Genomic DNA, 21,056 nt, shown 5'->3' with positions numbered 1-21,056 from the left:
CAAATATCTAAAATCCCAGTAGTTCCAAAATAACCTTTCCTAGTTTAGTGAAAATCATAGCGTCGTATTATTTTTTATGCCCATGGTAGCTTAACACAAAAAAACAAGTTTGGATTGCTTGTTCACTGCCTTTAAAATAAAAGTCAAGTCTAAAATAGGACTCAGAAGATAATGCTCTGATTTTAAAACATGATAGATTTGCTGCAATTGCAAGAAGAATGAAAATATATCATTTAAATGACAGATATGCATGGTTTAAATATTTACATAGAAATTAAATTCCTTATGTTATTTATATCTAAAACATTTTTATGGAATAAATATTTATTGAACATCTACTACATGCCATGCACTAGGCTACGTGAAAAAGACTTGGAGAAGAATAAAACATATTCCCTGTCTTTAAACAGCTTACATTCCAGCAAAAGGAGGTAAGTATGTAAACAGTGAAATGCTATACAGGCTATAATAATACTGTATATATTGGGAATAGGAGGAACTGGCAAGATAATTCATTTTTTAAAGCACCTGCTACTATCCTGCAGGGCAGTTCTTTTCTCCCTGATATAATTACCAATGGCATCCACTTTCTCTCTTGGAACATACAAATTTCAGTGAGTGAGTGCCTCATAATTCATAACAAAGTGTTGAAGAATGTGTGCAGTGGCTTGGTCTTTCTTCACTTACCCCTGTGTTTATAAATGTGGTCAATACAGTTACACAGAAGTACATACATATACACACACATATATATATATACATGTATACACATATATATGTGTATATATATATTTTTTGAGATGGAGTCTTGCTCTGTTGCCCAGGCTGGAGTACTGTGGTGTGATCTCCGCTCACTGCAAGCTCCGCCCCCCGGGTTCACACCATTCTCCTGCCTCAGCCTCCCAAGTAGCTGGGACTACAGGCACCCATCACCACGCCCATCTAATTTTTGTATTTTTAGTACAGACCGGCTTTCACTGTGTTAGCAAGGATGGTCTTGATCTCCTAACCTCGTGATCTGCCCGCCTCAGCCTCCCGAAGTGCTGGGATTACAGGCGTGAGCCCCCGCGCCTGGCCTAATCTTATTTTTTAAGTTCCAGGATACATGTGCAGAACGTGCAGGTTTGTTACATACGTATGTATACGTGTGCCATGGTGGTTTGCTGCACCTATCGACCCGCCATCTAGGTTTAAGGTGGGAATGTAAATTAGTTCAGCCATTGTGAAAGTCAATGTGACAATTCCTCAAGGATCTAGAATCAGAAGTATTTGACCCAGCAATCCCATTACTGAGTATATATCCAAAGAAATATAAATCATTCTTCTGTAAAGACACATGTACATGTATGTTTATTAAAGCACTGTTTACAGTAGCAAAGACATGGAACCAACCCAAATGCCCACCAATGATAGACTGGATAAAGAAAATGTCGTACATATACACCATGGAATACTATGCAGTCATAAAAAGGAATGAGACCATGTCCTTTGCAGACATGGATGAAGCTACACTTTTGTTTTGAGGGGAATAATTTTTTCAATTTGTGTGGGGGTGTTTTCTTTTTTTCTTGTTATTGGTGTTGCTATTCTTCTAGGTACACCCTTTTCACTACAGTTCAAAAGTAATTATTGGGCCATGGATCAATTTTCTGGTTGGAATATCAGAATGAAGAATTTTGTCTATGGGAGATTAAACAGATACTTTCTCCCACAATTTGGAGCTTAAGGAATAAATGATATGTAATAGCAGTCTAGATACTTTATGAAGAGAGAGAAAACTGTGATAGCCTACAGAGCTGTTCTTTTTACCATGAACAAAAGTTTTAATTTTAATATTAAGTAGAAATATGAAATTCGAAGAACACCTACTTAATACATCAAACTATAATGAACTAACCCTCTGCTCTGTAATGACAATTTGACAGCATGCCCACCTTCATTCCATAATTAAGGTTACCTTTGATTTGCTGCTATGAAATCTGTTTATAGTGGTGACCACAGTAACAACCACAGAAATTTGGCTTTCCTTTTGTGTGTAAGGTCTCTGGGTTTCTAAATGCCTATTTTTCAATAAGATTATTTTTCTTTTAAACTTATTCTTAGAATAGGACCAATGAGTCATCGTCAGATTTTTCATTAATTCTATGTATAGATCATGCTGAAAATTAAGCATTAATATAGATTTCTGAGATATATTTCATTAAAAAAATGAAAAAGTTAAAATGTTAAGTTATCCACTGTCAAAACACACATTAGTAAAAAGAAGAGGCCTATTGTGTCATGTTACCAAGCTCATCAATTTCTCTCCTAAATTCTGTTTGGTTCTTTTGACACAGTCTCACAATACCTTTCATACTAGACTCTTCCATAAACAACCCGCAGCCCCTGTATCATTTTATGTAAAGTGCTTTGATTCGTGTACAGCAGTACACTGATATCACTCTTTCTTCAGTGGCTTGAGTTGTTCCTGGTATTTATTAATATAGGATTGTTTCATGAAAGGTTTTAAAACTGAACATTAAAATCGCTGAGGTTTTGTGATAGTTGTTTTTCCTAAAGATACTTTACTTATAAGCACAGATATTCATTAAATCAGTATTAATCAAATATTTATGAAAAAAAGAGCCAAGCCCCAGATAACAAGAAAAAAAATTGCTGTTTGTAAAATAAGTAACTGAAGGAACAAGGAGAGTCTAGCATTCTACTGTGTAGAATAACCAAGATCATCATCAAGAGTACACGGGATATGGTACCCAGATCCTCAAGGCTCCTGAACACTATACTACACCCAGATTCACAGGCTTAGCACCTGGATTCAGGACTAATATAAATTGGCTTGAGCTGTTATTATATCGGAAACAAAATGTCACTAATATTTGAATACTCAATGTGAACAAGAAAAGGTTTACTGAACAATAAAAAACAATGCCTGGCTCATCAAAGCATAGTGTGGGTTACATGCTTCTAACATCATTTTCTAAATCATACATCCACCACAGATTTTACATATATATGTTTACATATGTATATGTGTGTGAATGAATGTGTATATATGTATACACATAAAATAGATTATATATGCATATATTTGTGTACTTGTGTGTGTGTATATATTCGCATCAGATGCTATTTTTCAAAAATAACATATTTTCTGAAGTGTTATTTTGATGTTATTTTCAAAAAGCCTGTGTTGAATAATTCTTAACTATGCAGAATTTTTAAAGCGAACCAAATTAGTAATTATTAAGTTCTTATGTAATCATATAATCTGTCAGTATAAATGATATTAATTATGTATAAAACTGTTGCTCAGGATAAACACAGAAACAACAAATGCAGATCTGTTTATTGTTACCAATGTATAGTGTAGTTTTGTTTGTATCTGGGATAGAAGTTTCAGCTCTGGAATGATCTGAGAAATAGTTTCAAAACAGAAAAGCTTCTAAGGTAGAACAAAGGTTAATGAGTGCCTTTTACAAATAATAATCAACTTGTTAATTATTGCCACTGAAAAAGAATTCCATGTGGCGCTGCTTAAAAATAAAAATTACAATGCCAATAAAATACTATTTCAGTGGAGAGTTTATTAAAGATGTCTAAGACAGTCTGATTGGGAGTATGACATTACTCCATGATGCATTAGCCACAAGGGATTAGGAAAACAAATTCTTATTTTGGAATTTATTAATCAACTACATTCCTGAACCTGTAAAATTATATTTTAAATTATGCATGCATAATTTATATATGCATGCTTTTACATATTTTTATACATAATTTTTAAATGTATACATTTACACATTTCTGGGAACACTGTCAAGAACTCCATCAGATTTTAAAGACTGTGTAACTCCCCATAAAGAAATGCTACATTTGAGTTTTCATAGTTCAGTCAGTTATTCAGTGAAGTAACTCAGTGTTGAACATGTGAACATCTTCGCTATAAATAATAAATATGCTGCAGGTACATTGACAAGGATGACTTCGTTTGGGTTTATTTCCTAATGGATCATTGCACGGTATTACCTTTGCAATAAATTAGGCCATACTTTAGGTATATTTGAAAACTGATTCTTCTATGAAACTATAAAATGTCATTTGCATTTGTTCCAACTATACCACATATAAGCAAGAATAAAACTGATCCAAAAACAAAAGAAAAACCACCAAGGTTTTCCCTTAGTAATTTCAATGTAAACCAGGTTTTATATTTCTAAATCCAATCACATATCCCATAGATATGATCATTAAACTAAAGTCACTGTGCTTGTGATATATGAGTGAGAGGTAATAAAACTGAAACACTAATATTGAAATTCTACCTTTCACATCATTTTAAAGTATCATTTAAAATTAAATTTAAAGGCAAAATTTTAGTGATAGCTTTATTTTGTTTCACCATGTTATTATATACTATATGTTTGTTTAAATGGTTATCAGATGAATTTTTTAAGAAGATTGGCAATTTTCCCTAATGCTGTTCAATATTTAAAACAAAACAGAAAGATAAAGTACTTCTTTTACAAGTAGAAACTGCAAATGTTTATTTTCACTGAAGTCTTGGGGAAAGAATTCAAGGTAATATGTAAAATTGGCTAGAATTTAAATAGTATTTTATGGTATCACATGTGTTATTATTAGTTTTCACATCCTGAGGAAAGAAACAGTCAACATACTACAGGAAAAAATGATAGGCCGGGCGCGGTGGCTCAAGCCTGTAATCTCAGCACTTTGGGAGGCCGAGACGGGCGGATCACGAGGCCAGGAGATCGAGAGACGATCCCGGCTAACACGGTGAAACCCCGTCTCTACTAAAAAATACAAAAAAAAAAAAAAACTAGCCGGGCGAGGTGGCGGGCGCCTGTAGTCCCAGCTACTCGGGAGGCTGAGGCAGGAGAACGGCGTAAACCCGGGAGGCGGAGCTTGCAGTGAGCTGAGATCCGGCCACTGCACTCCAGCCTGGGTGACAGAGCAAGACTCCGTCTCAAAAAAAAAAAAAAAAAAAAAAAAAAAAATGATATACATGGAATTTGTAAGGGAAGTTTAGACAACTTCTTCAGAAACATCAAAAAATTGGAATTAATGCAGTTTTTAATTAAAACATTTAAACACAAATGTAATAGTCTTAGAAAAGAATGTCTTTTGATGTAATGCTTTTGAATGTGGCAATTTTATTTTGACATGACAAAGCCATCACATTAAAGTATGTGGATTTTTAAAGAAAGATTTGCTTCTGTTGGTAAGATCCTCATTGTTTATGAGAAAGAAAAATAGGCAAAATTATAGCTTTTTAAAGAAGAATTGAGCCACGAGAGAGCTGGAAAAAAAGTTTCTAAAAAGGAAATTGTTCAACGATTATTATAATGTGATATTTCTTAGAATTCTATGATTTAAAAGCATAGAGGATTTCATTCACCTAGTCTGAATTTTGAAATAATAAATAAATGTGCAATTCATTAACTCTGGACCAAACAGAAATATTTCCACAGCCATTTACTTTTATATTTCAAATAACTTCAAAATTCTCTCATTTCTTGTTGTTTTAAGATACTGACGTCTGTTTCCAATTCATTTACATGTTAACTCAAGACAGTTTTGTCTGTGATGGGTTAATCCATCTTCACAATCACCTCCTCATACACATCTTTCCACTTTGAATCTTGGAATTTCATTCTGTCGAGAATAACTTTTATCTTTATATATATAATACTAAGCTCTGAACACATAATAGTTAAATAATTTTTGGGGCTGGCAAACTTGCTTTTCTCTCTTGTGTTTAGTTTGTAGTAATCTGGTTAATTAAGTGTCTGGAGCAGAATTCATAAAACCAAAAGAAATATGGGAAAAAATGAACATAAATGAATGATAGGTTAGACTTGAATAGATTAACAGCATAAAAAATACTTAAAAATCATTCCTGCAACCTAAGATTTTAGTCATATGAACAGTACTTTGCATGTTATCATCATTACAATGAGAAAAATTTAGTTTTTCCATGGACCGATGTTGATTTCTTGAATTCAACTCATATTTTCGTCCAAGAGAAATAACAACTGCCAGTCACTTCTGGGCAATATAAAATGGCAAGCCAACAGCATGCCACAACATAGCAACCAAGAATATAATTCATAGCACTGAGGAGTAATAATAACTGGTAAGTCATTTTCACAGTCTTCACTTTATTCATTTCAAACCTAGTTGTCTCAAAGCTCTAATTACATATTAAATATTTTCCCATATTTTTCTACCTTCTTGCTAACAGATTGATAATTAATTCTGTCCCAGGCATTTGATGGCCTCTGTGCTCACGTCTTAAAGACAGTTGAAGTCACTGAAATATTTAAGCAAGGATTTCATGTGAATATACAAAGGTTACACAGACAGCCTTCTTGACTATAGTTTTGAGCTGAATCAACCGCATACCAAATTTCAAAGTGAAACAATAAAAATATAAGCCAACCATCTGAGTAGCCTGAAAATCACATATCGAAATATTTGGACTCATGTAACAGAAATCTGAAAGTAAAGGAATTGTTTACTCTGTATCCTCGTGGAGTCCTGAGACGCCATCACTTGAAAACCTCCTTTATCCTTGATGTTTTGGGTATTTAATGAATACTTTATGTACTCGTTTCATTTATTTTTCAATCAATCGTCTATACTCCTTAGATTTTTGTTGTCATTGTTGGGTTTTAGCGATTCTCTAGTCTTTCTACTTTAACAAGCTAGTATAATCCAGATGACCTCCTGAATCAGTAGATTCCTTCAAAGGAAAATCCATTGATGTAATGAAATTGACTCTCGTTGTTTCATCTTTACTGTAGATTGCTTTATCCATGTTGTTGTTGTTGTTGTTGTTGTTTTGTTTATTCATTTTGAAGGCCCCATCTTTGTATCAGGACTGTAGTAATTTACTAGATAAGCATTTACCAAATTAGTTATAATATGAAATGCAGAGAATGATGCAGACAAGCACTAATAATCAAATAAATCAGGGCCACTCCCACCATGCACTCTAGGGCACCCCCAAAACTGCCTTCCTATACCTGTCCCAGCCAAGCTGACTGAGCTTTATCTCTTTTATACATTGGCCTTCTTTATAAGATGTTTTTTGAGTAATCCATGACACAGATTTCATTTAAATTCTATACTAAACGAATTATAAGAGAGAGGAAAATGTTGAAGAATATTTTTTTTATGTCCAGGCAGCCTCTGGGACAAGCCTGTTTCATTTCCAAGAATATCCCCACAAAGTTGCCCCCAGTACTTCCCTGTTGCTAAGGCATTGCATTCATTTTTTTTTTTTTTTTTTTTTTGAAACGGAGTCTCGCCCTGTCGCCCAGGCTGGAGTGCAGTGGCGCGATCTCCACTCACTGCAAGCTCCGCCTCCTGGTTTCAAGCCATTCTCCTGCCTCAGCCTCCGGTATAGCTGGGACTACAGGCGGCCGCCACCGCGCCCGGCTAATTTTTGTATTTTTTTAGTAGAGACAGGGTTTCACCGTGTTAGCCAGGATGGTCTCGATCTCCTGACCTCGTGATCCGCCCGTCTTGGCCTCCCAAAGTGCTGGGATTACAGGCGTGAGCCGCCGCGCCCGGCCACGTCATTGCATTCGTTTCTAAGGTTTTTTCATCAGTAAATTCTGAACCCTGGACTGGACAGACAATAAGAAACAAAAACAAAATGTAAAGGACAGCAGACTCCAGATTAGAGCAACTCAACCTAGCCCGGGTCTAGGGTTCTGCTGGCCCAAATCATTGAGGTCTTAATGTAGAACAAATTCAATACTTTGGAACACAGGGTTTTAGATAGATCACTGGACATTATTTTTTATGTTGTTTCTTTTGTGGAATTAAGTCAGAATATTAAATGATTTTTTAGAAGATGAACATTTACAATTGAAAACTAGTAGAATTTCCATTTAAAGATATTTCCCAAGCAAATATTAACCAAATATTTAATTTCACATTTAGCATTTTGTGGATATATCAGAGTTGTGAGATCATTCTCCCACTTAATGTATTTGTAGTTTTATTTTTGTATTTTGTGTTAAGTCCAATGCTACACACACACACACACACACACACACACACAATGGCAGGAGGTTCTACATACTTGGTGATCTGCATTTCTAATATTCCCTTATGTAGTTATATGGAACCAAAAAGGAATTGCATATTAGTTAAAGGACCTTTTTTATTACTAGTGAAGTCAAAAGTTTCTTACACTTATTAGATAATTGAACTCCTTATTTTAAGATAATTCAAAGGTAAAGAACAAAATTATAAGACATGTATAATATGGCTCTTTAATCTCTATGTCTTTATATTATTCTACATTTTTAATTAAACAGAGCCTTCTCAATTTATAATGTAGTTGAACTCAAATACTATTAAGGCTTTGAACATTGTCATTATTAGATTATGAGACCTAACCCACTTTTTAAAAACAGTTATAAAGAACCAATTAGGGTTATGCATAAACCACTGTGCCAGGTATTGAGACAGAATTTTCAAAATGTAAAAAGGGGGTATGACATGATTGGAATTCTTGGAATCAGACTGTAAGACCAAGAATTTCCTGGAAAGGCATATTGGTGAGTGTTCTCAAGAGCTTGACATGATTGGACATAAGGAAGGTAGACTGAGAGGGAACAGAGTTGGACTGAGCTGCCATGCACTGACAACTCCAGCCTCCGTGTATTCCTTGGAAAGCTCTGAAGCCTAGGTGACCTTTCAGAGTTGTTGCAAATTAAGGCAAGGAGGCTGGACCTCTGCATCCTGTACCAGCCAACCATGACTTTAGGCTGGTCCTAGAAAGTACTGGAATGTTGAGTGGGGCAGTTCTTTGAGGCCCAGAGTCTTTCCCAATAGGGAAAGCAGCCACAGCCATTGGCATCTGCTGTTCTCAGCTGCTGGGTTATTGGTTCCCTTGTCCTGAGGAAGAGCCTAGGAATAGCTCTGCAGGCTCTACCACACAAGCCAGGACGTCACCTTCATGTGGCACATACTCTGACACGAGCAGCAAATACCCAAATACATGATTATGAAATGGTATTACAATGAATACCAAATTTAAGTTATTAACAGATGATTAAATGTTAAAGACATGTATACATTATGTTACAGACAGTGGGAGCCTGTAGTCCCAACTACTCAGGAAGCTGAGGCAGGAGAATTCCTAAGGTCTGGAATTCAAGGCTGTAGTGTGCTATAGTCATGCTTATGAATAGCCACTGTACTCTAGCCTGGGAAACAGGGAGACCTTGAATGAATGAATGAATGAATGAATGAATGAATGAATGAATGAATGAGAGAAAGAAAATAGAGAGAGAGAAGGAAGGAAGGAAGGAAGGAAAAAAAGAAAGGAAGGAAAGAAAAAAGAAAGGAAAGGAAGGAAGAAAGAGAGAAAGAAAAAGAAAGGAAGGAAGGAAGGAAGGAAGGAAGGAAGGAAGGAAGGAAGGAAGGACGGACGGACAGAGGGGAGGAGGGAGGGAAGGAGAGAGGGAAGGAAGAAGGAAAAGAAAACATGAAAAACAATAAAGGAAAAGGCGAAAACCCTCAGGTGGTAAGACATCCCAGAGAAAATGACAATGAAATGTAACCTTTAACAATGACCAGGAGTTTCCCAGGTGAAGAAAGGGGAAGAGGAAGAAGATGTAAAAACATCAGAGAGCAAAAAAAGTAGTCTGTTCATGGGATATTGGGTAACCTAATTTGAATAAAGTATGCTGCACATAGCTCCAACTGGCAGAAAGTATAGCTAGAATAGCCTTTTGGGAGAGTTTGTAGAGAACTTTCAATGTTTTGTTTTTTTAAAAAAAAATATACCTTAAGGGAAATGTGCAGATGGTTTTTCAACAAGAAAACAAAATGAATTTGATTTATATTTTAAAAAACTATAACTCTACAAGTCGAGTGGAAAAATGGACTCAGATTGTGGAGGAGAGAAGAGATGGAAGGGTGATAAAAGGATAGGATGTTTGGCAGTGATGCAAAGAAAGACAAAGGCTGGCCAAAAAGCTTTATTGAAGGAAGTTTTATCATCCTTTCCATTGTTTCATTGTTCTCCTAGCAGTGTAGCCTTATCTTAAATGTGCATCACTTAAGGGAATGCAATCACAAAGAAAATATATTTTTTTCTTACACCTACCTCTAGGAACATCCCATGTCAGCTACTTTGTCCCTCCCACTTAGACAAAAACTCAGGAACTCCCACGATTCTTACCAGATATTCTTCCCTAACACAAATATTTTAAATTCCAAAATATAATAGTCTCAATTCAGAAACCAATATGTTCAATATCTTTAATAATCAATAGTTCAGTCTTCCTTTCCCTGTAAGGCTTCCCAAGCAAATATTAACCAAGTATTTAATTTCACATTTAGCATTTTGTGTATATATCAAAGTTGGGAGATCATTCTCCCACTTGTAGTTTTTGTTTTAAGTCCAATGATACACAAACACACACACACACACGCACACACACACAGAGAGTTTTGTCTGTCTTAAGGTAGGTGTCTACCTGCAACCAGGGAAGATTGTGGGATAGGAGTATTCTGCTTCCTTTTTCTTTCTAGATCATTCTACACATCGCTTGCTAGCGGCTTTGTGATGGGGAGCAGGGGCCTGGCAAGAACAGGAAAGTTCTCACTGGATGAAAATACACAATCTGTAGGTCTACAAGATATTAATCTGTCGTCTGCTATATCAATCATCTGTTGTTGTATGATAAATTATACTTAAACTTAGTGGCTTAAAGTAACAATAACGCAACCTCATGAAAGACTTTGCCTGAACAAACCACTCCTGAATTCCTGATACATGCATACCATGGAACATAATTGATGATTAGTACCATTTTAAGCCATTAAATTCAGAGGGGTTTGTTGTGCAGTCAATCTCACAATTCCTAGTGTGTCAGAAATTTGATAGCAACTTAGTTGTACGGGTCTTTCATGAAGTTGCAGTCAGGTGTCTGCTGGAATGCCATCCGCTAAAGGTTTTACCAGGGCTACAAGAACTGCTTCCAAATTGACTTATTCATGTGGCTGGAAAATTGGTGTTCGAGCATTGGCTCTTCTCTATGTTATTCTTCTCAATGGCGATGCTTGAGTGTTCTCATGTGGTGGTACCTGACTTACACCGATGCAAGTGAAAGAAATCAAGGAAGTCAAACGGTCTTATCTTCTGTACCGTACTGATCACGCAGACTAGCCCTGTTCAATGTTGGAAAAGGTCTAAACAAGGGCATGTTTATAAAAGAATTATTGAGTGGCAACTTGGAGGCTCATTAACACAATGTGTCATTTCTCTGATGGATGCAAAAGCACTGACCTGTTCCATATGGTCCCCAAAAGATAGCATCTGTTCCAAGTTCAAGATTTTGTTAAATAAATCCAATCCGGGTGCAGATGAGACTCTGCAGGTCTCAGGTGCACTTCTTCAAGCACAGCCCCTCAGGTATAGTTCTTTCTCTGAACATACGCAAACACACCGAACATACAGTGGTATGGCAGATATAGAATAACAACTCTAGACCCTCTCATTCAATAAAAGGAGGAAACAGAAGGCACATAAGTGTCCCTGGTCTGTAGAAATCCTGAAAAACAACAGGGCACATATTTGAAGGTCTTTGGCTCAAATCATTCATACCACTTCCTGGGGTTGATCCACCAGTTCCTTCCTGTGCGATGTTGTGCCCTTTGAGTCATTCTTCCTTTTTCTAATGAAATGCCCAATGTTTGCAAGTGAGATGATTTCTCATCTTGTTTTCTGACTGTGATAATTTGGTGGTCCAAAGGTCTCTTTTAATTTTTCACTATCTCTTAACCTGTTGAGCCAAGCTAGAGGTGTTTCTGCTAATATGATCTCTTTACACTTTGTGTATTTCTCATGTATCTTATTAGGGCTCGATCCATTACCCAAAAGTCACACTTAGAAAATTCATCAAGATATGTCTTTCTCTACCTCAGGCATCTATTGAGGCTTCTGAAAGACATTGTCTTCATAATTCTTTTAAGTCCTACTTTTTAATGTACAGGATCTGCGACGTATCTTTCAAAAATTCTAGAGGACTTAGAACTGCCTGAATAGTTATCTGAGGTATCATCTCAGATATTTCTGAGGTCTTAGCAAAGGATTTTGAGATCACATTTTCTTCAGTGTGATCTAGATTTGTTCTTATTATTTCTTTATTGTAATATCATTTGCTGTCTGGAAAGGTTGTGAAGAAACAGTTTTATTTTTGAATCCAACAAATTCTGGCACCTTTATATTTTAACACTCCTTTAGCTTCTCTCTCTTTTTCATTTCAGTACACATAATAAGAAGTCAGAAATTATCTTTAACCAAGTCTGGAAATCTCCTTATCTAGATCACTAAGTTCTTTAGGTACACTTTTTCTTTCTACATTACCACACACAACAATATTGCTAAACTTTTTTCCTCTAAATAAGAAGGATTCCATTTTCCTAATAACACTTTCTTCATTTTTCTTTAAGCTTTCACTGAAAGCTCCCTCAAAAGCTACCTGACTCATGCTAACAGTATGTTTGATGTCCTTTCAGTAGTATTCTGTTTACAACTGTTTAGCATCCACCTGCCCCCCAATCTCAAAGTCCCTATCATATTTTGTCAGATTTTAGGGGGTTTTTTTTGTTGTTGTTATGGTAGCCTAAAAATCCATACCAGCTATCTATTGCTGCATAACAAATCCTCCTTAATTTAATGACTGAAAACAGTACTAATCATCTATTATGTCCCTGGGTTTGCATGTATCAAGAATTCAGTAGTGTTTTGTTCAAGCAGTTTTAGGACAGGGTCTCTCATGAGGCTGCAGTTAGGGGTTGACTGGGGCTGGAGGGTTCATTTCCAAAACAGTATACTCATGTGGTTACAAATTGGCTCCTTTCCACCTGGATCTCTCTATGAAGCAACCAAAATGTTCTCACATCATAGCAGCTGCGTTCTTCCAGAGTGAACCATCTAAGAGACAAAGACAGAAACAGCTATGCCTTTTATGAACTAGCTTTCAAAGTCACACACCAGGATGTCTCTTGTATTCTACTGGTCATATGAACCTATCCTAATCAATGTGAGAGGGGACTCTACCAGACACATCTGCCAGGACACAAACATCATTGGAGGACATATTAGAGATTAGCTACCACACCTGTAATTTCCTTAATTGGCCTTTGCACTTTTTTTTTTTTTTTTTTTTTTTTTTTTTTGCAGGTCAGTTACTTTTTCCACAACCCCTAGAGATACGTGAACACTTTCCTCACTTTCATCTTCTCACGGCTGAGGCGTCTTTATATCTCTAGTCAACCCTAGGGACAGGCCCTTACTTGATGCCATGTGATACATCTCTGGTCTGTGAGAAACACAAGCACTGCCAGTTTCCAGACAAAGTTAAGAATCCAGCTGATACTAATACAGCCACACCCCCTCTGGCTTGTCACCAGCTAGACACCCCAACAAGCCAGGTTAGACTCCTGTGTCTCCCACGCGACAGGGACACATGTCAAGCCCTCCATGTCTATAAGGTCCCTTTGAAGTCCTTTTCATCATTCTTGAAATGAGGGCAGGCACCATATTAACCCTTCCCTAGAGGGCAAAGTGTGTTGGAGGTGGATGTTTTCATCGAATACAAAAATCCCAAATCACTTTTTCTCAAAGCCTCTGATTCTTGATCCTATTATTACCTCCAAGAAGGCAGGAGAATTGAGTTCTTGAATGCATTCTCCTCCAAATACTTCTTGCAAGCTCTGCAGCTTGGTCTGTCTCACTACTTACTTTGATATTGAATTTGCCCCTTTAGGGTTTGCGTCAAAATTTTAATTTTAACATCTGATCACAGGGAGCTGTGTCCTAAGCTGCAATTATCAATACCAGGAGCATATTTCATCTCTGCTGCCTTCTGAGAGATAAGAACACTTTGAGGAATGGAAAACTAAAGTCAAGGTTATAGCGGTATTTTTTGTCATTCACTAAAACTATATTTAAACAGGACTAAAGATGAGTATATACAACCCAAAGTGGGATGACTACCACCCCTTGGTTCCTTAATTGGTCCTGCTAATGGCAGAGTTTACATCCACAAAAAGGTAGAGGTAAACAATGGGTTTTCTTTAAAACATTAAATTAGAACACAGGATGGTCAGATGACATGTTAAAACACTACAAAATAGTTTGAATATTGACTTACCATGGAAACAAATACAAATAAATGTGAATACAATAAAAAAGCGATGACGACTCTGCTTTAAAATGGGTCCAAGTAGTTTTCCGGGGAGAAAAACATGTAACTGTTTATCAGTTTGCCTAGACTCTAACTCGTTTCTTATTTGTGGTCTTTATGACATAATTTTCTATTATGGAACTTGGTTCCTTCTTCAGTTCTAACAAGTGCTAATGAAACTTCCTTCTATCCCAGTCAAACATTTGTGGGAATGGTGGTGAGGAAGAGATCCAGTGACAAGGAATGAATGGTGCCTGGCCAGAAAGGTTCTGTAAAGTTCAGTTCACTGCTGAGATCTAGAAACTTCGGCAGCTTTCTGGGATTAAGAAGGATGGATTTCCCCTCCCTGTGTGTGTTCTCGTTTTTCAACTCCCACATATGAGTGAGAACATGCAGTGTTGGGTTTTCGGTTCCTGTGTTAGTTTGCTGAGAATGATGGTTTCCAGCTTCATCTATGTCCCTGCAAAGGACACGAACTCATTCTTTTTAGAAGCTGCGTGGTATTCTGTGATACATGTTAGGACAAATACCTAATGACTGAGGGGCTTGAAACCTAGATGACGGACTGATGGGTGCAGCAAACCACCATGGCACATGCATACCTATGTAACAAACCTGCATGTTCTGCACGTGTACCCCAGAACTTGAAGTAAAATAAGGATGGATTTCAGCAGTAAATAAAGAGGGTCCCCAATTTACAATGATTTGACTTAGAATTTTTTGACATTAGCATGATGCAAAAGAAATATGCTTTCAGTACAGTATTCAATAAATTACATGTGATATTCAACACTTATAAAACAGGCTTTGTGTTAGATCTCTTTGCCCATCTGTAGGTTAATGTAAGTGTTATAAGCACATTTAAGATCGGCTAGGCTAAGTTTTGATGTTCAATAGGTTAGGTGTATTAAGTGCATTTTTGACTTAAGATTTTTTTCAACTTACAATGGATTCATTGGAACATGACCCCATTGGAAGTCAAGGAGCATCTGTACTGTTATGGCGGCGTCTAAATGGTCAGATCAGGAAAGGGTGAAGGCAGTTAGGTCAGGCTGACTCCAGGGAAGTAAAAAGGACAAATGCTGACTTTTCAGGTGCATGGACACAGGAATGGGCCCCAAGGATACTTATTTTTATTCAGACTCAGACTGAAGGATCATTTTTCTTGACATTTCAGAAATATTGGAATACTAAATATAATTTTTCTAACCACATGCCTCTGAAAACTTTCTTTAAAATGTTATCAAACCAGAAAACAATTATTACATACCTGATGCCATTTAAAAGCTTGAGTCAAAAAATTAAAATTATTTCGATATATTTCATTACTGTTAACATTATATATTTATTATTTATCCTGATTCCTAGCATATCTCTGAGTTACACAGACTAAACAACATTAGCCATTAATTGGCTTAAGAATATTGTCACAGCAGATTATCGTAATTATATTTGCTGTATGAAGTGGAAGGGACATTACAAGGATATGAGCTATATGCTCTTTTCTGCATCTCTGGAACTAAATTAAATCAAAGTTTTAATAAGTTAGGCACATAATGGAAGTTCTGTTAATTTTTCAGGCTGATGAAAGACTTTCAATATTGTTACAAACAAAAGAAATAGATATAATCAGGTATCTGAATTTAAAATAGTTTTAAGAATACACAGTTTTGAAAGGTTTGTAAATAAGTGAAATAATTCAATAAATATGTATGTAATATCTGTAGAAGAATCTTTTCAGGTTTTTTTAATTGCATTTTTACACATTGTATTTTGTAGTGCACAAGAATGTTCCTCCACCCAATACAGATATTTTGATATTTCAGGGAAAACTCTAACATATTTAATCTCTTCTTGGATCATAAATTTGATTGCCATTTGTAGTCTTTTCAAACATTATATTTGATTCCTAGAGATAATTAATACTTCACTAACTTAAAATTCTATCACCTTTAGATAACCATGGGGCCTTTCAAAGGACTTTCTTCTCTGATGAGAAATAGTACACGTAGACTTTTACAATTACTAAGATTTTTTTCCTGGAATTAGGACATCTTACACCTTGAAAAGGATGATGTCCAAAAAAAGATTAATGCTAACTAAAACAGTAACATCATTGACACTTCAAAGAATAAAAACATGTTAAGTGTAGTAGTACCTTGCTTTTTGTTTTCCTGTTTTTGTTTTTTCTTTCAGAATGCTGCCATCTTCTGGTCAAATTATATCACTTCACAAACATAACGACTCAAAATAGGCCAATAGATTTACACAAATTTCCCTTTTATCATTAGGCGCCACCTATTTAAGATTTGTGCCTCCAATATTCCAAAACTAGAGACCTTTAAACTATTGTTTAAAAATGTGTTCAGAGGCTAAATTCACAGAAGACGTTTCATGACTTGTAATATTATGAAAATATATATGTTTCAGGGCTTGTGTTATGAAAATGTGTATCGCACAGTAAATGCATATGAAAGTATAGATAAGGGAATATTTGACTTTGTTCTATGTCTATAAAAATTGATGTCTAGGATAAGGAAGCAGTTTTGATGTATATTTTCTGTTTTCGTTTCTACAAACTTTAATTTTCAAGGTAACTCACCTTGAAAGAATATGTTTCTAGTATTTTATAAAAGCCCTTATTGAATAACGGTCCTCCTTACAACAAAGCAGACACTTGTGACTGGCAGATTTCTTCTTGTCACAGAATTGTTCATGTTTGTGACCACCTTTAGATTATTTATCAAATAATATATAATTTAAAGGGCTAGTTTTTATATACATATGCATGATTACTTCCAACTTCCACACTTCTAAACTCATTCCTTTTCGTTCACTCATTCATTGAACAAACATTGGAAATCTTATATGCGTTGGTCTCTATGCGAACTACTAAATTCAAACAGAAATAAGATGCTGCCTCTGGACTTGAGAATTCACAACTGAGTGGATTCCTTTAGCCAAGCCCTAGAAATCCTCATTGAAACACACTGTCCTTAACTGACTCCACCAAAGAGACTTTAATCTACCCAAACCAAGAACTATTAAATCACAGTGCAAAAGTGTGAAGCATCCAAAAGATTCATTAGCTACTGCTTTTTGTCACTGGTGGTTTCTACCAGATTTTTTTCCTTCCTCTATTTATATTTACAATCTGCTGACACGTATAATCTACACCAAATAGCCACGAAATCAGCCACAGTAACCAATACTGAACAGGTAAAGAATCCTGACCCAGCAAGACCCATAGACTGGAATCACTCATCAAGAGCTAGGATTAAATGTTGGCTCAAAAGAGCCGTCTGATCTTGCTTCAGTCACCTCTAACACCTCTGTGGGTGAAAGCAGGAATTTACTTTTCCAAAACTTTGAAACGTTACCTGAAGCAGGATTCTACAGAAAGACACAAAGTGTACTGATAATTCTAAATTTCAACTCCCCCTTTGCTACTTATAAATCCAAAACATCAAATCACTCTTCCTGAGCTACCTACCTGCCTTATTTCTTAACATTTCTAACTGTCTTTTCAACAAAATCACACCTTCTACTCTAACTATATTGCCTTTCCCATATTCAGAATTGCCTGATTAAAAGGGTTGGTTGCAGGCAGGGAGAAGAGGAGGGGTTTCTATGCCTCATAGATGGGTGGGATTCCAGGAGTCAACTGTGTTTCTTAGAGCGCCAAGTCACGCAGAAGATTTGGTCACCAGAGTGCTTACTTAGAGGAATAGAGGGAGGAAGGAGAATGTTTGTCATTAGCAAATCCTTCCCATTTGGACGATTTCACTTGCAGCACCCCACTGTTTTTCCCATTATTCAAAGACAGCAAGTAAATAACTACATGCATTGCTGTATGGTGTTTACTGGACAATGTGAAAATGTTTTCCATTTTCTCTGGAAGATAAAATGAGAGCGAGTATACAGACATGAAGCGTAAGAATTCATGTGAGCAGTTCCTCACGGCCAAACCATTTTCTTCAGCTAGCGGAGGCTACGAAGACAATGTGGGAACAGCTTTTCCTCTTTTTGGTGCTTTTTCTTGGAACAGTAATTGGAGCAGCATGATTTAAACTCTTTTCGGTTCGCGCATGTAAAAATATTAGGAGAAAATTTGAAAATCTACAAGTCACTCTCACAAGTATCCTAGATGTCCTTATTCCTTGATATTTTGTGGCCAATGTTGACTATATAGAGAGAGATACATTTTTTCCTCCTGTATTCTTTTAACAAAAGCATACCACTCTGCCAAATATGACTCCATAAAGTGATACCTGTAGCTTATGCTCTTCTTTGAATTCGAATGATGGCCAAGCTTTGACAAATAGAAACGATTCCTTTCATTCTCATCTCATGGCAAAGAAAAAAAAAAGTCATCATTGAAAATATCCAATTTAAATAGAAGATTTGAAGAATTGGAGATGGATTTGGCATGACCTTTGACTCCTTTGTCAGGAGATAAGTTGACACTTGGATTTGGAGAGCTCCACTGTAGGGGGTCTGAATCCATAGCAAACTATACAGTCATTGACATCACATTTTTATTCCGAAACCTATTTCAGGAGGCTCAGTTTAAATATCAAAAATTATACATTAAATGCAGATACAGTTCTTTCACTTATAGCATTTCCACACATGCTTCTTAAGCAGAAAATACCACATTATGAGTTCCTATAATTTGTCCTTCATTAACACTTTTTCTGTTTTATCAAGGCTTTTGGAAAACAATCAAACTTAGATGACATCTTTGCAAACCTGGAAATTATGCCAAATTGTCCATAAAATGAAATAACACAGGATTATAACATTATTAGCATTTTATAAAGTAGAACATGCTTTATATATGAATGCAAAGCCTATAAGTTTTTTCTCTTTTTTATTTGTACTAAGCCAGCTTTAAAATATTTACATTTTAATTAAATAATTGAACTAGTGCCTTTTAAAGGCATTCATGAAGATTCAGTGAGGTTGTGGAAGTAAATCTCTTAGCAGAATATTCAAGGTACAGGAAGCCCTCTCCCATTGACCATCATTTTTATATCTCAATTTGTATAATAGATGTGCTTTCTGAAAGTAATACATACAATTATTTTTGGTGAATTGAAAAAAATTTTAAATACTGTTATTTGCATGTTGTGTAAATCCTATGGCAAACTGTTTATTGAGCTGAATCAAATTCTGGTATTTTCTGTACTAAGGTATATTAAACAGACACATATATAATTGAGAAAGGGAACAGATCAGGACAACTGGGTTTAACTAACAAGATGAAGAGATCACCAGCCCAAAAGGACAACTTTGTCCTGTACATCCTAGAATAAGATAAAGAATGATTTATAATCAAGTACTCAGAAAGCCTAAACTATTCAACCTCAGGGAAAACCAAAAGATGAAGAAGGCTTTTATCATCAGGGAAAAGCCCACAGGACACTTTTGTATTCAAAATGACACTAATGAATGTGGTCATTATCTGGGAAGACAAGGATTAAGAAAAAGATTTATAATTCAGTCACCCCTATTTGTACCCATCTTAAAAATTCTCATTTGGGGCCAGGCTCACCCTTGTAATCCCTGCACTTTGGGATGCTTAGGCAGGAGGAATGCTTGAGCTTAGGAGTTTGCAGCTATAGTGAGCTGTGATCGCACCATGACACTCTAGTCTGAGCAACAGAATAAGACCATGTCTCAAAAATAAAAAATAAAAATAAATTGTCATTTCGGTTTAGGCTCAGCCATGTCTGCTGCTTTCTGTAGCTGTTTCCTAGATGCTGTTCTCTGAACCAACCCCTGGTGGTTGCTGGGCATGGTGTTGGATGGCATTCAACTCTGTTGCCTAATTAGGAATATTCCAAAGAATATTTATTATAAATTATAAAGATATATATTTCTGGCAAATTTGTTTCTTTGCATTCTAAATAACCATATAGGCCCTTTTCTATATAAATAAAACTCTTGTGCTAAACAAAATATTAAGATGAGTTAATATAACTATTTCTTTTTAAATGGGATGCCTTGAACTTTCCTCTATCAATGACGTGTTCCTTTCTACTCACGAAGATGAGGAAATAGTTTAGCGCTTAGTTAGAATATGACAGACAGTTCATGAACTGTATTTGATAACTGTAGTAACTCAGATGTCAGCAAGTCAGGCCCAGTGTTTCATCAGTGATGAATGCAAACACTTAAAGGAGGGATTTCTGCACCATGTTGGCGTCTCTGAAGAACTGATGTTCTTCCATGTCAACACAGAAGAATTTGTTTGGACATTTTCTTGGAGTGCTAGTGAACTGACTACCAATCCTCAAACAGTTGTGCTGTTTGTGTACAAAATGATTGTAAACAGGCTACTCATGGAAATGATCCTTTTTACTTATTGCAGTTCTCTCTATAAATGTTTGATCCTTATAAGCAATTAGTAAGGAAAGCATGATTTTGAATCTTTGGCTTGGGATTTTCTGGGACTTTTAGAATAACCTCTATATAAAACTAAATTATCTTTATTTGGCCCCATTTTCTCCAGACATTTAGTATTCTATTTCCCACTATCAAAGCCACACACACACACACACACACACACACACTATTTTTTTAAAGAAGTAACAAGTGAAATGTAAATGGTAATGAGCTGTGACTATTTCCTAATAAGCAAAATCTCAGTTTGCAAGTCACATGCTTGATGTCCCGATCTATTTTAATGTATTTGGTGAATGCATTTTCAAGAGGATCTGGCTCTTGAGAATGTACCATTATAGAGCCACAGTTTTTATTGTACCCTTTTATGATATACTTCCTCAGTAGTGAACATGCTTTCAAATGCCC

The 21,056-nt window shown here is 36.0% G+C and overlaps 1 protein-coding gene across 2 annotated transcripts in view; it reads left to right on the top strand.

Moving 5' to 3' along the window:
- The window catches only part of DLC1 (DLC1 Rho GTPase activating protein), a 429,208-nt gene that overhangs the window by 119,868 nt on the left and 288,284 nt on the right, over positions 1-21,056 (top strand). The window lies entirely within an intron of this gene.

The sequence above is a fragment of the Macaca mulatta genome, chromosome 8 (genome assembly GCF_049350105.2).
Source record: "Macaca mulatta isolate MMU2019108-1 chromosome 8, T2T-MMU8v2.0, whole genome shotgun sequence".
Taxonomy (NCBI): domain Eukaryota; kingdom Metazoa; phylum Chordata; class Mammalia; order Primates; family Cercopithecidae; genus Macaca; species Macaca mulatta.
The sequence above is the reverse complement of the archived record's forward strand: the minus strand, read 5'-3'. Positions and strand labels throughout refer to the sequence as shown.